At 33.6% G+C, this 13556-nt stretch overlaps 1 protein-coding gene across 5 annotated transcripts in view; it reads right to left on the bottom strand.

Moving 5' to 3' along the window:
• LOC128234607 (roundabout homolog 2-like) overlaps positions 1-11308 on the bottom strand; it is a 124845-nt gene extending 113537 nt beyond the window's left edge. For 4 of the 5 annotated variants that reach the window (XM_052948936.1, XM_052948942.1, XM_052948940.1 and 1 more), the window contains exon 1: positions 10108-10790. The gene's annotated coding sequence lies outside the window, so the exon portion shown is untranslated. Of the gene's footprint in view, positions 1-10107; positions 10791-11239 lie in introns of those variants that run through there. The other variant, XM_052948938.1, reaches the window with a different exon arrangement.
• Between the last annotated feature and the right edge of the window lie 2248 nt (positions 11309-13556).

Genomic DNA, 13556 nt, shown 5'->3' with positions numbered 1-13556 from the left:
CGTAATTCCCTGCTCTAGACAGAATTTATGGTACATTTGCAGGTACCGGAATGGGAAATGTCTGCTGTACATACAGCTTGTTAAATACCCCAAAACAATACATATGACAATTCTTAGCAAATCATGTTAAAAAACTGCAGAGGCATGAGCTATCGTTTTTTGTGATTTTCTTTTTCCTCTTGTATAAAAATAACTAAGTATCTAGGCGTGAGCTATTGTTGTTTGTGATTTTCTTTTTCCTCGAGTATAAAAATAACTAAGTATCTATCCGACAACTGTAGATAAATTAATTTCCCCGTGCTCCACTAAACATTGATTTTATATGGAAAAATAGGTCTGACTAGTTTATGACGTGAACTCAGGCATTGCATCTACTGAGTCCCCAAAGATTCCTGAAAGAATTTGTTCATATTTAAAACATACAATATGATATTTACTAGCCTCTAGAAAAAAAGTCCGCTAATTTGGAGGTCTGACTATAGTTTATAGTTAGGTCTCAGGCATTTCATCTACTGTGTCCCCGAAGATTCTTGCAAGAGTTCATTCATATTAAAATCATACAATACATCATGATATTTTCTAGCCTCTGGAAAAGAGACCGCTACGGTGGACATACGAGAACCAACAAAGGCCAAGAAAAATAAATTTATAATTTTAGATTCTCATCCTGATTAGAAACAGGAGCACCGCAGAACAAACTGCTATTTTTTTTAAATCAGACAAGGGACACAACTTGACAATTATTAAAATCAGAGTTATGGGCCTTGCTACACATGAGCAAATTGTCTTCCTCACTACCAAGTTTCATTAGAATATCTTGAACAATTTAGAAGGTATGGCCAAGGTGATTGAGTTTTATTCGAAAAACAGACAAGCTATTTTTTTTTTTTTAAAGGGTGTGATGTGTTTTAAAAAATGTTGCTGTCTATTGAATGTTCAAATATTACTAATTAAGCACCAAAGACAAATTTTGGTCCAAAAAAAGTATTGAGTCAGGCATTTTTCGGACAATGTCTGCATGGGATAAGAATCAAAAAAACAATTTTCATTGGCCGAACATTCTGGCACACAAACACACATACTGTCCCAATCAACATCATAAATCATGGCAAATTCAAGTGGTGGTTGGAATTAGCACTTTCATTAGCATTCTAGCATTTTCCAATTTCCCCTGGTATGAAGATTATCAGTTTAGGTCCTATTTTCTTGCATGCAGTCGGCACATTCTCCGATGTTTTGCATTTCACCCAAATTAACCTCGGCCACGGTTTGTACATCTTGGCAACCTCTCTTCCTGTGTTGTTGCAGTGGTAAAATATATATCTACTGTCTGCTGTGTCCAGAAAAAACATACAAACACAACAAATACCAGCCTACAAATAACAATTTCTAATTAGATTTCTGTTATTTGGACAAGACTTTGGCAAGCGTTGCAAAAAATACAGACACTGGACAAAAAGAATGGGCTGCCATAACTGCCAGCTATAAAAGCGTGTACGACAAGCAATGTCCTGTTATATTGTGTGACAATTTCACATCTAGTTACGGACTTTAGTGCCAAATAATCCAAAATATTGTAGCCATAAAACTAACAGTGACAAAGACCATTGCCATCCAAGGGTTGTAATTAAAACACCTCAAATGAGATTAAAATCCCCAGAGCAATCGCCCTGCCCTTTGACTTTGGGACCCTGATAACAGCCCCTTAATCATAAATATCCAATCAACCCATGGCAAGAAAATGCCCCTTAGAAAGCTCCCTTGATCGGATCAATAGGAAATAATAAAGCCCATTCCATATTGCTTTATTGACCAAGGAATTTTCAAAGCAAAAATTGGACAGAGCTGTACAATGGCGCAAATAGTCCTGGTGGACACTAACATTCAATTTGACGAATGAAATAGTCCCAGAATCAAGAAAAGGATTCCATTTCTGTCCTTATGGAGCAGAGCTATATTATTTATAACTAGGCCAAAAAGAATTGTGGTAGAATCTTGTCCAGATTAGGGTATTTTTTTATTTTTTTGTGTTTTTAGGCTTTATGTAAGAATGTTATTGTCATAATTGGGAAACCAACAGACTAAAAAACGGTAGCATTGGCGCTTAAACTTTGTCTTCAGTAGAGCTGGGTACCGGAACTAGAAGTTGTTTTTTAGACCCTTTTAATACCAAGGACAAAATATAACACTGTATTCCATAACTCTGGACCAGTTTAAGATCATGACCACTATTCTTGTACCAAGATTACACATCCCTTGTCTGTTGAAGACATTGCACCCACTAAAGAAAAGAAACAGAATAAGAAATTGGAAAAAAAGTGAAGCTTACAAGATAAGGAGAGCCATAAAGCTTGGCGATTAATTATTAATGATTTGTCAATCTACTGTTACACACAATTATCATGGCTGGGTCTATGAATGTTATCAAACCCAATTAGCTGTGAGCTTCTGTTATCATCAAGCCTCTGATTAGGGACCAGGGCACACCAATTAGCATCTAACAAATCATTTGACTCTTTCAACACACAGATAACTAGGTTGTTACAGCCCCGAAAAAACAGATTACTTCATAGGGAACTTTTTTTGCCTTTTTTCCAGCCACAATAACATGGTCCACAAGGCATTGATGAAAAATACAACAAAGGATTATTATCATATCATAGCTATATGTTGACCTCAAGAGACTCACAGGTTTTGGTTATGTTCGAAGCGATCGTTTCAAACTTCGATCGTTTCAAACTTCACTGAAATTGACTCATTCTATGAATTTTTTTATATGAACAAACATCAAACAGCAACTGGCAGAAACTCATTTGAACAGAGTTTGTAGATCCAGAACCTTTAATGATTCAATCTCAATGGCGTTACTTAGGCTTTTCAGCTCAATGTTGGCAAAATACGCCAGCTTAAACTCCCTCTGTCTTTGTCTTTGGTTGCAAGAATGTTTGCCAGCATAATGTTAGCCATTATACGCAAAAAAACAAATTTATATTTTTTTTTAAGTCCAGTCAAAATAAAATTACAACCAGGATGTTTTCGTATATTATGCATTAAATAATTTCAAGTAATATACACTGATGGATTGGGGGGGAGGGGAACTCTTGGGTTTGTGAGGGTGGGTTTTTTGTAGGGTGGTATTGCCCTAAACAAAGTTATTTTTTAGGCCTAAAACAATGGAAGATTACCAATAGCACATATTTAAGACAGCATTTAAGAAACATTTACTAATTGCTTTCGGATCTTCGCATTTAAATAGGACAACATCATATTGCAGACATTAGTAAACTATTGTATACAACAGCAGGTGCAATAAGTCCACTATATCCCATGGGAAATTTCTGCCCAATATATTAATTGACTGACCCATTATAAAATATTTAGGTCCTATTGTCACTCATCAAATTGCTTTGCAGTGTCACTGCTACTTTCAAGCTGAGGTGAATATAATTCCTTCGCAGTATAATAGATTATACAACTATTGATTCTTACTCAAATATGGCTATAATAATTATGCCGTTTTATGATTCGAGCTTAAATTTTAGCACTGTAACGATGCCCATGGGTGCCTAGCATTGATTGGTCGATGCAGAGTGATATATTCGGTTAAACACGTCTCTTGTGGACAATAAGTAATAGATACAGTGTGCTTCGTTTAATATCGGCGTAAATACATTGGTCCCTGGCTACAGACGGAAAATGGTGTAATGTATCATTGAGCAGTCTTTATAGCGTCTGAAAAAATAACCTTTAAATGATTGATCATTGTTACTCATGAAAAAGAAGTCTATAGCAGTAATGCAACACTTTCATACAGTATGAGGCAATGGGAGAAATAAAAAAGTTTGATTTTCTTTTTATCCTGTCTAGTAAGTGTTTTCACCGAAATATTTTTAAACAAGGGCCATAACTCTGGTTTTACTAAGTGCAGCGGGAAACGAAACCCCAGATGCACAACTTCATCACCAAAACAATATTCATGATTTTTAGTCATATAGTTTTGGAGTTTTGAGAGACACAAGTCCAGAAATGCCAGTTTTTTTTCTAATGCAAGGGTTATAAATCAGGTTTAACTTTGTGCGGCAGTGAAACAAAACCCCAGGTGCACAACTTCATCACCCCATTTTAATGACCTGGTTTCATAACTCTTAGTAATAAAGTTTTGGAGTTTTTAGCAACACAAGTTGGCATGATAATTCTGTAGTCTAAAATAATAGACGTAAAAAAATTGTAACAAATCTGTAAACATACAAATATTTGGACTAGATAATTCTGTTACTTTTAACAACGAAAAATAATTCAAACTGTAAGAGCAACAATTAACAATGAACATTTATAACTCACTTGCCATTTTGGAAAGTTTTAACATATTTTTTCAAAATTTCATTAGAGTCCCAATCAATGCGATAAGTTCTTTCTGCCTCGGGACATAAGCCTTGGAACGTTACAGCCTTAATCTGCATAATGGAGCTTAAAGTCATCCTGGCTTTTTCTTAATATGATAAAACGTCTAATTAATGGAATGTAAATGATCTGTGGAAGGAAATTCCGACCATTTTCTTCAGATACAGACTTGTTAGTGTGGAATTAAGAGGTTTCTAAATAGCAAGAAATTTCCCTAAAAGGAGATTACAGCTCTAAGTTTAAGAAACTAAGAATGCCCTGGATCCAAAATTTCATCAAATTTAATTGCGGAGGATTCAAGAAATTATCAGCTCCGGTGACTTCAATTTTAAGGGAGTGGGAAAACTAGAATTAGGCAAATTATACCAGTTAAGCTCATTAGCTGAGAAGAAATAACGACATAGCAACAAGAAATTTTCACCAAAGAAATGAAAATTCCAATTTCAGCGAAACGACACACTAAATAAAATGAGTACGAATTAAGATCTGTACGCAATTGAACCTTGTATGCTGTGCCTAGCAGATCTGCATCAAGATCATATACGATGCATCAAACATGGCGAGGCCACAACAAATGGCCTACCAGATACAGGAAGAGGGTACATAGAACCTGAGGTGGTTCCGCTTAATTTCACATAACCGGTATTAAAAAGGCTTAGGAAAAGTAACAATAATTATCATCTGTTAAAATTAGCAATGTGCCTTTTAACATTACATATATGTGTCAAAAAGAAGTTTGCGAAATGAGAATTTATATATATTCGTTAACGGCTAATTTTCAGCTTTATAATTGAGATCATCATACAATCCTCGATAACAGTCATAGTTTATCCGTAACTAAAAATTAAGATTTTATTGAAAACCCCCCGTATTATGAACAATAACCGAAACTTGAAGATCAGTCAATTGTATGCATTATATCAAAGAACATAATTGGAACCCGATGAAGTGACACGGAGCTCAATTTACGCGTTCTTTGTGTACTCTAGTGACACCTGACCAATCGTCACAATAGCTCTGCAGATTTTGACGCACACTGCACTTGTAAATCTCACGTTTCATCTCAAAGGTGTTTCAATCCTCTCTTTACATTGTGTGCGATATGTACCGATATTGTCAAATTAAAATTGCGTAATGAATACATCATGCAACTGATACCGTTAATTGTCATATCACAATATGTCATAAGTTTTCCACATTTCCAAATTCAGAAGCTTGTTATTCTGCCTGATAATAGCTAAAGTATTTTGTCACTGTTTAAAAGAACGAGTTACCAGATGATACCATTGCAAGAAAAAAAAAGAAAATTGTCAAAAAATTGATATCCTTGTGCACAACACACTTAATCTTAATTACTGATGTATCACATCACTTAGGTCACATGTATCTTTCACAGTTTTTGCATATTTTTCCAATTCGAAATTTAGTGGGTTTATCTACCACGTAAATCCCAGTAAAATTAAAAATACCATCGCACAAAGGTATCTGTACTAATCACCTGACTTTCATAGGCTAAATATACATACATACTATAAACTAGGAAAACATTATTCACCATTTTTAAACGGGTAAACTCAGCTGGAACAGCAAGGGAATATTCATGTTAAATGATGTATTATCAGCCTTGTACTAATTCATATTGTCAATTCTAAGCTTGTTTTGAGGAAATACTGAATTTGCAGATTTTTGGACCATCTGGTGTCTAGTCCCTTTAATGTTCATTCGGAAAATACAGAAAATTAATGTATAAACAAATCTGTTTACAGTAAGTGCAAGACCCATTTCTGCAACTTCCGTGCTAAAACATTTAATGGAACATTTCATCTCTACACTTAATGTTTTATTCCACAAAATAGTGTCATTACATTAGAAAGTGTTACATTCAATGGACACCTCGGGCATTATTGCCTCAGTCAGCAAAAATAATGGAGTCCATTAAAAGAAGACAACTGGATAGTTTGGAAGCAATAAATTCCACCTCAGCATCATAAAGTGGAAAATTTGAAGGCCTGAAAAAAAAAAGTTGTGTTTTCTGGATGCAAGCCGGAAAAGAGAGGCTTCATCTATCAGCCACTTTTTATATTTATACAACGTCAAAACCTTATTTATTTTTTTAAATTCTTATATATAATGCCAATAATATCCATACAATACCTTCATCTTGCAATTGTGATGTAAAAATGGCCTTAAACCTTAAATGGCCAAAAGTGTGCAGAAAAAACACACTTTTAAAAGGTCATGAAAACTATATGAAAAAATGCAAATTTCGGAATTTTGAAAAAAATTAGAAGAAATAATTGTTAATATATGAGGATGGTTGAGCAAGCCAGAAACAGTATAATTTTTTTGGCCTTATCATGAAGCATGCAGAGAGAAAACATGTTAGTCAATATGTTTCCTTTGACAGAGAGATAATAGTTAACCGAGTTTCAGAGAAAAATATACCCTTGATAGTCATAATAAAGCTATGATCCAACAACTTCGTTTCAACAATCATTAAAGGAACCTCCAGAGATTTTGAGGTGAAGAATGCCTAGAAAAATATCAAGTCACACAAAATACATTTCCCTAAAACGGAGAAACCACACAAACAATGGATCACGACAAACTGATTTATAGCAAATCAAGTGCATCGTCATAGAAATAATGTTTGAAAATTATCCTGCAAGAGGGTTACAATTATTCCCAAAATGTCACATCTGTTCTGTTATTATTTGAAGCAAGCTATTGGTCCATATTGTTATGGTAAAATGAACTGGTGTTTATTTCAGTTCAAATCGATCAGCTTATTGAGAAAATTGCATGAAAATCGTATTCGACTCACTGAATAAGTCCCCTGCGTGTGGCAGATGCAACCAGCTTGCGATTTTTAAAATCTGACTCGTTGAATAAACACTTTTTAAAAAAACTGATGAATAGAGCAATTTTCAATGTTTACAAGACTGACTGCTTATCATCTGATATTTTTCTTTTCATATATCCAGCTTTATTTATGTTGCTTTATAAACACTGGACTCCTGTTAGCCATTGAAGTTCTGATATGGAATTAGCATATCAGTGAATATGTATTAAACATTGGTGAGAGAGATATACTGATAAAAAGCTACTTACATGGTGGCTCAGATTATATATGTAGAGGAATTAATCTCGAATTTACAGAAAGGTCTGGATTAAAGGCTTAATCTCTATCCAGACTGGTTCACGATCCCTGACCTAACCTTACATAGATTAAAATAAGGTGACCAGTCAAAACATATATCATTTTTTGAAGATTAGAGAATATACGATAACAACGTCTGACTATTTTCTTCATGTACTTAGACGAAGGCAAATAGGTAATTTTCACATGAATGGAAATATACATAATGAATACAAAAGGCAATGGAGAAGGTGAAACATTTGACCTCGGACAATTCTGCATTTATTTATAATGTTTTCCTAACAATTACATAAAAAATCTGGTATCTCTTTTAGGCCCATCACATATGCTTTTGTTAAGAGGAGATCCCTTAAAATTGCAAAGAAATACATATTTGTACATATATATATATATATATATATATATATATATATATGCCAGTGGGAATTATAACATGCACATATTTTGAATCAGATAAAGGTGTGAGAAACTGTCGTTTTATATTCCATTACTCAGATCATTCGAATAGATTATTTGCTATTGTTGATCTTTTTTTTTTAAATCAAACTTGAAAAAACACCCATCCTTTTCAAAGTACAGTCTATTTAGGAAATCTTTCGGTCATTATAATGGCTCATCATTGATATGTTTTGTATATACCACAAAATACCTACCATTAATGTTAAAATCACTCACAGGATAGTCAATAGCAGATCATTATCGCTAAATTGTATAGCTTACACAATTTTAAATGACTCAACTATTTTATTGTGAACTGATACAAATGAACAAAGGGGATTTCACTTCATCAAAATGCTGACTGACAATATTTCTTTTTTTCATTTGTTACGATGATGTTGTCATTTTTATCATTAATAAAAGTTGATAAAAAGATATGGCGTATCAGCCTTTTAAATACATGCACTTTCAATGTAAACCAGATCTTATCGATAAATTCAAATATTTTTTCGCTTTTCATCGTGATAAATTATACATGACAAGATGATTTACCAATACTGCATCGTTTGCACCTGTCGGACAACTTATGCCGAGTAACGAAAAAACAATAAATTACAACCTTGTTACTGTAACTGTCATACACAAGATATCAAAGTGTCGAAGTAAAATATATGATAGGTAAACCCATTATGATATCTTTCATAACAATGTAAATCATTTGTAGTGGTTGACCTTTCTCCCGCCTGTCTCCAGGTCAAATTTGGCATTTTTATGAAAACAAAATAATTAAAAAATCATACAAATAAATTAGTATGCAAAACAAATCAAAATGTTTGCCACAATGAACTGAATTACCAAGTTAATGTCAATTATGCGCTTTTTGACATTAAATGTCAACATTTTGCAGAGAGCTTTAGAACAGAAATGTGAATTACAAGTATTTCATAATTAATGTACCGTAAGTTCTTTTCAAAATGCCAAATTATATTTGTATTTAATCAACATAATACTAAAAACAATCCGCTCTGTTATTTTATTGTTTTATTTCATTTTAATAAAATAATTATCATATTCAATCTCATATTGAAAAAAAATAGAACGTAAATAATTAATAAATAATTAAAATGTAATTCAAGAATATTTTTTTCTAGAACTGTTTAATTTTTTCCTTAAACCTTTTCTTATCTTGCCACAGGTACAAACTAAGGTATATACTGACATAGCTGATCTTAACTATATGTCTGGAATCATATGAATGCCGACATTTAATGCTTTTCAAATGTGGGATATTTCCGACACCATCAAATTAGATATTACATCAATAATTGTAGATGGCTTTAATTACCATTATTTCCTGTTCACTGCATCCACCAGGATTTTTTATTAATCAAAAACAAAAATTTATCCTGGAGCCCTCGGCCAAAAAACAGCACACTTGATAAAATGATAAAAGTAACGGCTTTGAAGTTGATGTGTTATTGCTTAATTGAATGGACAACGTGCATTGAACAGTATTTATGCCTTCATGTTATTCTGACATTAAATTCAATCACATATAGGAATGTAGTGCAATATTCCGATGCTTTAATCATAAATATTAAAGACACTCACTCACGGATTTTTTAAAGTCCAAAAAATTGTAAAAAAATACAATATTTTTAAATGGCAAATTCATCCTTAGAGATCAGCAGATTCCCAGTTATGAAGGATTTATCATTTTAGACTAGGATTTTTTAATGACAAGGATATTTTTAAAAACTTTGTGCACACTAAGTTATTTCAATTACTTTAATGAACAAAGACCATATAGCAACTTGCATTTACTCATTTGAACAGATTCTTGTTATTTCTTGCCTAGAATCATTCAATTATACTAATGCTTTTTGGTAAAATAGCGAATTTTCTATCAAATTTGATGTATGACCCCATAAAACACTGAATGAAAACAGTTCCTTTAATGCAAAAAAAAAATCATGCTAAACGGTTTTTACGCTTCTCTGTAAAACAATACCATGTCATATAAAGATGGCTTTGGAAAAATTATTAAAACACTGAAACATAAATGGTGGTTTCTAGATATCAAAAAAAGCATCAGTTTAAAAACTTACCAAATATAGACTTGAAAGAATAATTCCAATCTAATCTTCCCCACGATTTTCACAATTTTTAAAAGTATGAAATATTCTTAAAATCCAACATAACAATTAAAAACTGTCAAACATGTACAAATCAGTCTGTACATAAATTCCAAAATTCTGAATGAACACAATCAATGTGAGTTTGAATATAATCAGCGCGCCACACTAAAAAACGCTAATGAATAATTGTATGTACACCTGCAGAGAGTAATTATCAGCGTTTAACATTCTGTCACACTAACAGGTTTACAATAGTATCTGGTAAGTTGATCTGCAATATGTATATGGGTATGTAACCAATAGGGGTATATCCGAAAACTGACTCGGTCCTGGGCTAGAGGTAATCCATACAGCAGTTAACAATAACAGTGTCATAAACCTGATCCAATACCTTTGTCAACTACAAAACTGTCCACAGAGTGAAATATTACTACTACATCTGTTGCCAGAGTAAATCAACGTAGCAAAATTTAATACCAAATCACTTTATTTGAGAGTCCTCAATATTTGTTGGTATTAAACCCTCAAGTCACATAAATCCAACAAACTTTGTCAAAATATATTCACAAGATACCAAAAATCCATCCAAAACTATTAAAACCACATCACTTCACAGAAAAGTTGCAAGATACCTATTGGGAGTTATATTACAATTTAATCCTTGCTCAGCGTTTGGATGTGTATTGCTGTTCTCTATGAGTATCAACAGTGGCACACGCCTCCAGTAAAATACTAGCTTCTCATTGGTCAATCCTGCACTGTGAGTGACAGCTGATTGGGTAAGAGTTCACACTTTAATCGCAATAACCGTCATTGATAAATGGCCCAAGATGATTGTAATGAAAACTTGCATGCGAATTTGCAATGCAACTTTCTTTTTTTTCTTTGGTTATCAAGTTATTATCATATCCTGTGCATTTTGTTGCAGTAAAATTGAAAAACTGTCGAGATGGAAGAATCTGATAGCTCTTTACAATAAGATTATATGGTACAAGAAAAGATACAGAATTGCATATTATTTTAAAATATAAAAAACAACAACACACAAATGGGTTATAATTGAAGAACATTTTAAACTTATCTACAGTAGCGGAAAATATACCAAATGTTGTGTGCAGAATCTGTAGTTTTTGGCATCTGGATTAAGTGTTGTTCCAACATGTGAACATTACTGGTCAGGAGGGTTTGGTAAGGGGCTCAACTCACACCCAACTCCTGTAGTAAAATATATTAGCATAAATGTTTTATATCATATTTTTTCAAAATAGCTAGGATTTCCACATTGCTATAAGAGGTTTAACTGAATTAACATTACATATATTATTTTATGAATTTGACTAAAGAGTTTACTTAATAACAATAATAGCGTGTAATTATTGCCTTTTTAATAGTCTATATTACAAGAATTGTGTATTAAAGTGTGTCATTAAATAAATGTGGAAAACACAATGATCATTTAAGTATAAAAGCCAAATCGAGAAAACCTCAATTGTTCACAGCAATCAACAAAACATCCTTGTGAACTAGGGACCTCGAGTTTCGATCAAAGACCGAGCACGAGATCATCCGCAAACATTTGGATCACCACTCGCATGTTTGCGCCTCAGATCTGAAAAAAGGACACGTACACAAAATTTATAATCGGGCATATATCTCAGACAAGAGACGTTGTAATTTGGTCTGCTTATGCATCAGTAGGGTTCTGCAATGAGCAAACATGGGAACATGCGGTTTCTAACTAAACGTGCATACCATGTTTCTCCAACGTCACTGATAAGTCACAAGATTATACAAACTTGCCTAGCCCAGCACATTAAATATCTTTCTTAATCTGCAACTAAAATATATGTTGTATATGTAGGGTCTTTAACTAGAGTAGATGAGGAAAGAATGGTATTTCATGGCAGGGGGGACAACTCAAAAACTGAAACCTTTTATCAATACTGAAATACAAATAATGTCCCTTGGAAAGTTAATAAATATTTGTCACTCATCTATGACTAATAGACATATTTACTAAGACTAAGAATTTTAGTACAGTGCACTTTAAAGCTGCACTCTCTCAGATTGATTCTTTTGAAAACTTATTTTATTTTTTGTTTTCGAATGAGCAAATTTTTGCGTAAATGTCTGGAAACCAGTGATATAAGACTGCTGACAAAAGGTCAGATCATAGTTTTCATTTTTTTCGTTTGAAAATTGATGTTTTGTGGCTAAAAGAGTTACCAGCGCATTAAAGAAAATGAAATTTTCGGCAGTTTACCAAACAATTGAGATCTGTTCTATTGTGAGTAATCATATATGACGGAATTGAAGGCATTGATACCAAAATGAGCCGATTATGAGACAAATATATTTTTAAAAATCAAAACTGTCAATTTGTGAGAGTGCAGCTTTAAGTTGAAATTTATATTCAATCATACTATTTTCAGTAAAGGTTATTATTAGTACAGTTTGCTGCATTTTCTTTGATGAAGTGAGCCTTGCATATATGCAACAGATAATCACTTAGATTGTAATGTTTATACAGATAACACAATCTTTTATCTCCCCAATCAGTGCAAACCAGTGGTCATTTAGGTGAAGATAATCCTCGTCAGATAGATGTTATCTCCCCTTGTTAACACAAGCCACACTCCTCCCTGCTGGCACACGATTTGCCTGGAATATATAAATAAGGCTAATCATACTGAGTTGCATCATCTATTAACTTTTTGGTAAAAAATAATAATATTGTTTTTAGCCCAAAAATGTCTGTTTCAGTTAACAACTCCTGATGAACTAGGGACCCCAACTTTCCATCAAAAACAGTGTACAAACTTGATATATATAATAAAAAAAAAATATATGTTTTATTACAATTCATTTCCAGAGCCAGTCATGTATTGGTTCCAGACACAGTCAAATCTCTAATGTCTGATAAAGTCATGTCTCAGTGTCAGGCATAGTCATGTCTCAGTGTTGGACCCGGTCATATATTGGTACCAGATTCAGTTTTATTTCAAATATAAGATACAGTCATGTCTCAGGGTCAGACACAGTCATGTCTCAGGGTCAGACAGTCATGTCTCAGTGCCAGACATAGTCATGTCTCAGGGTCAGACACAGTCATGTCTCAGGGTCAGACACAGTCATGTCTCAGTGCCAGACACAGTCATGTCTCAGTGTCAGACATAGTCATGTCTCTGGGTCAGACACAGTCATGTCTCAGGGTCAGACAGTCATGTCTCAGGGTCAGACAGTGTCAGGCATAGTCATGTCTCAGTGTCAGACACAGTCATGTCTTAGTGCCAGACACAGTCATGTCTCAGTGTCAGACACAGTCATGTCTCAGTTTCAGGCATAGTCATGTCTCAGTGTCAGGCATAGTCATGTCTCAGTGCCAGGCAAAGTCATGTCTCAGTGTCAGGCACAGTCAT

This window comes from Mya arenaria, chromosome 5, assembly GCF_026914265.1.
Source record: "Mya arenaria isolate MELC-2E11 chromosome 5, ASM2691426v1".
NCBI lineage: Eukaryota > Metazoa > Mollusca > Bivalvia > Myida > Myidae > Mya > Mya arenaria.
The sequence above is the reverse complement of the archived record's forward strand: the minus strand, read 5'-3'. Positions and strand labels throughout refer to the sequence as shown.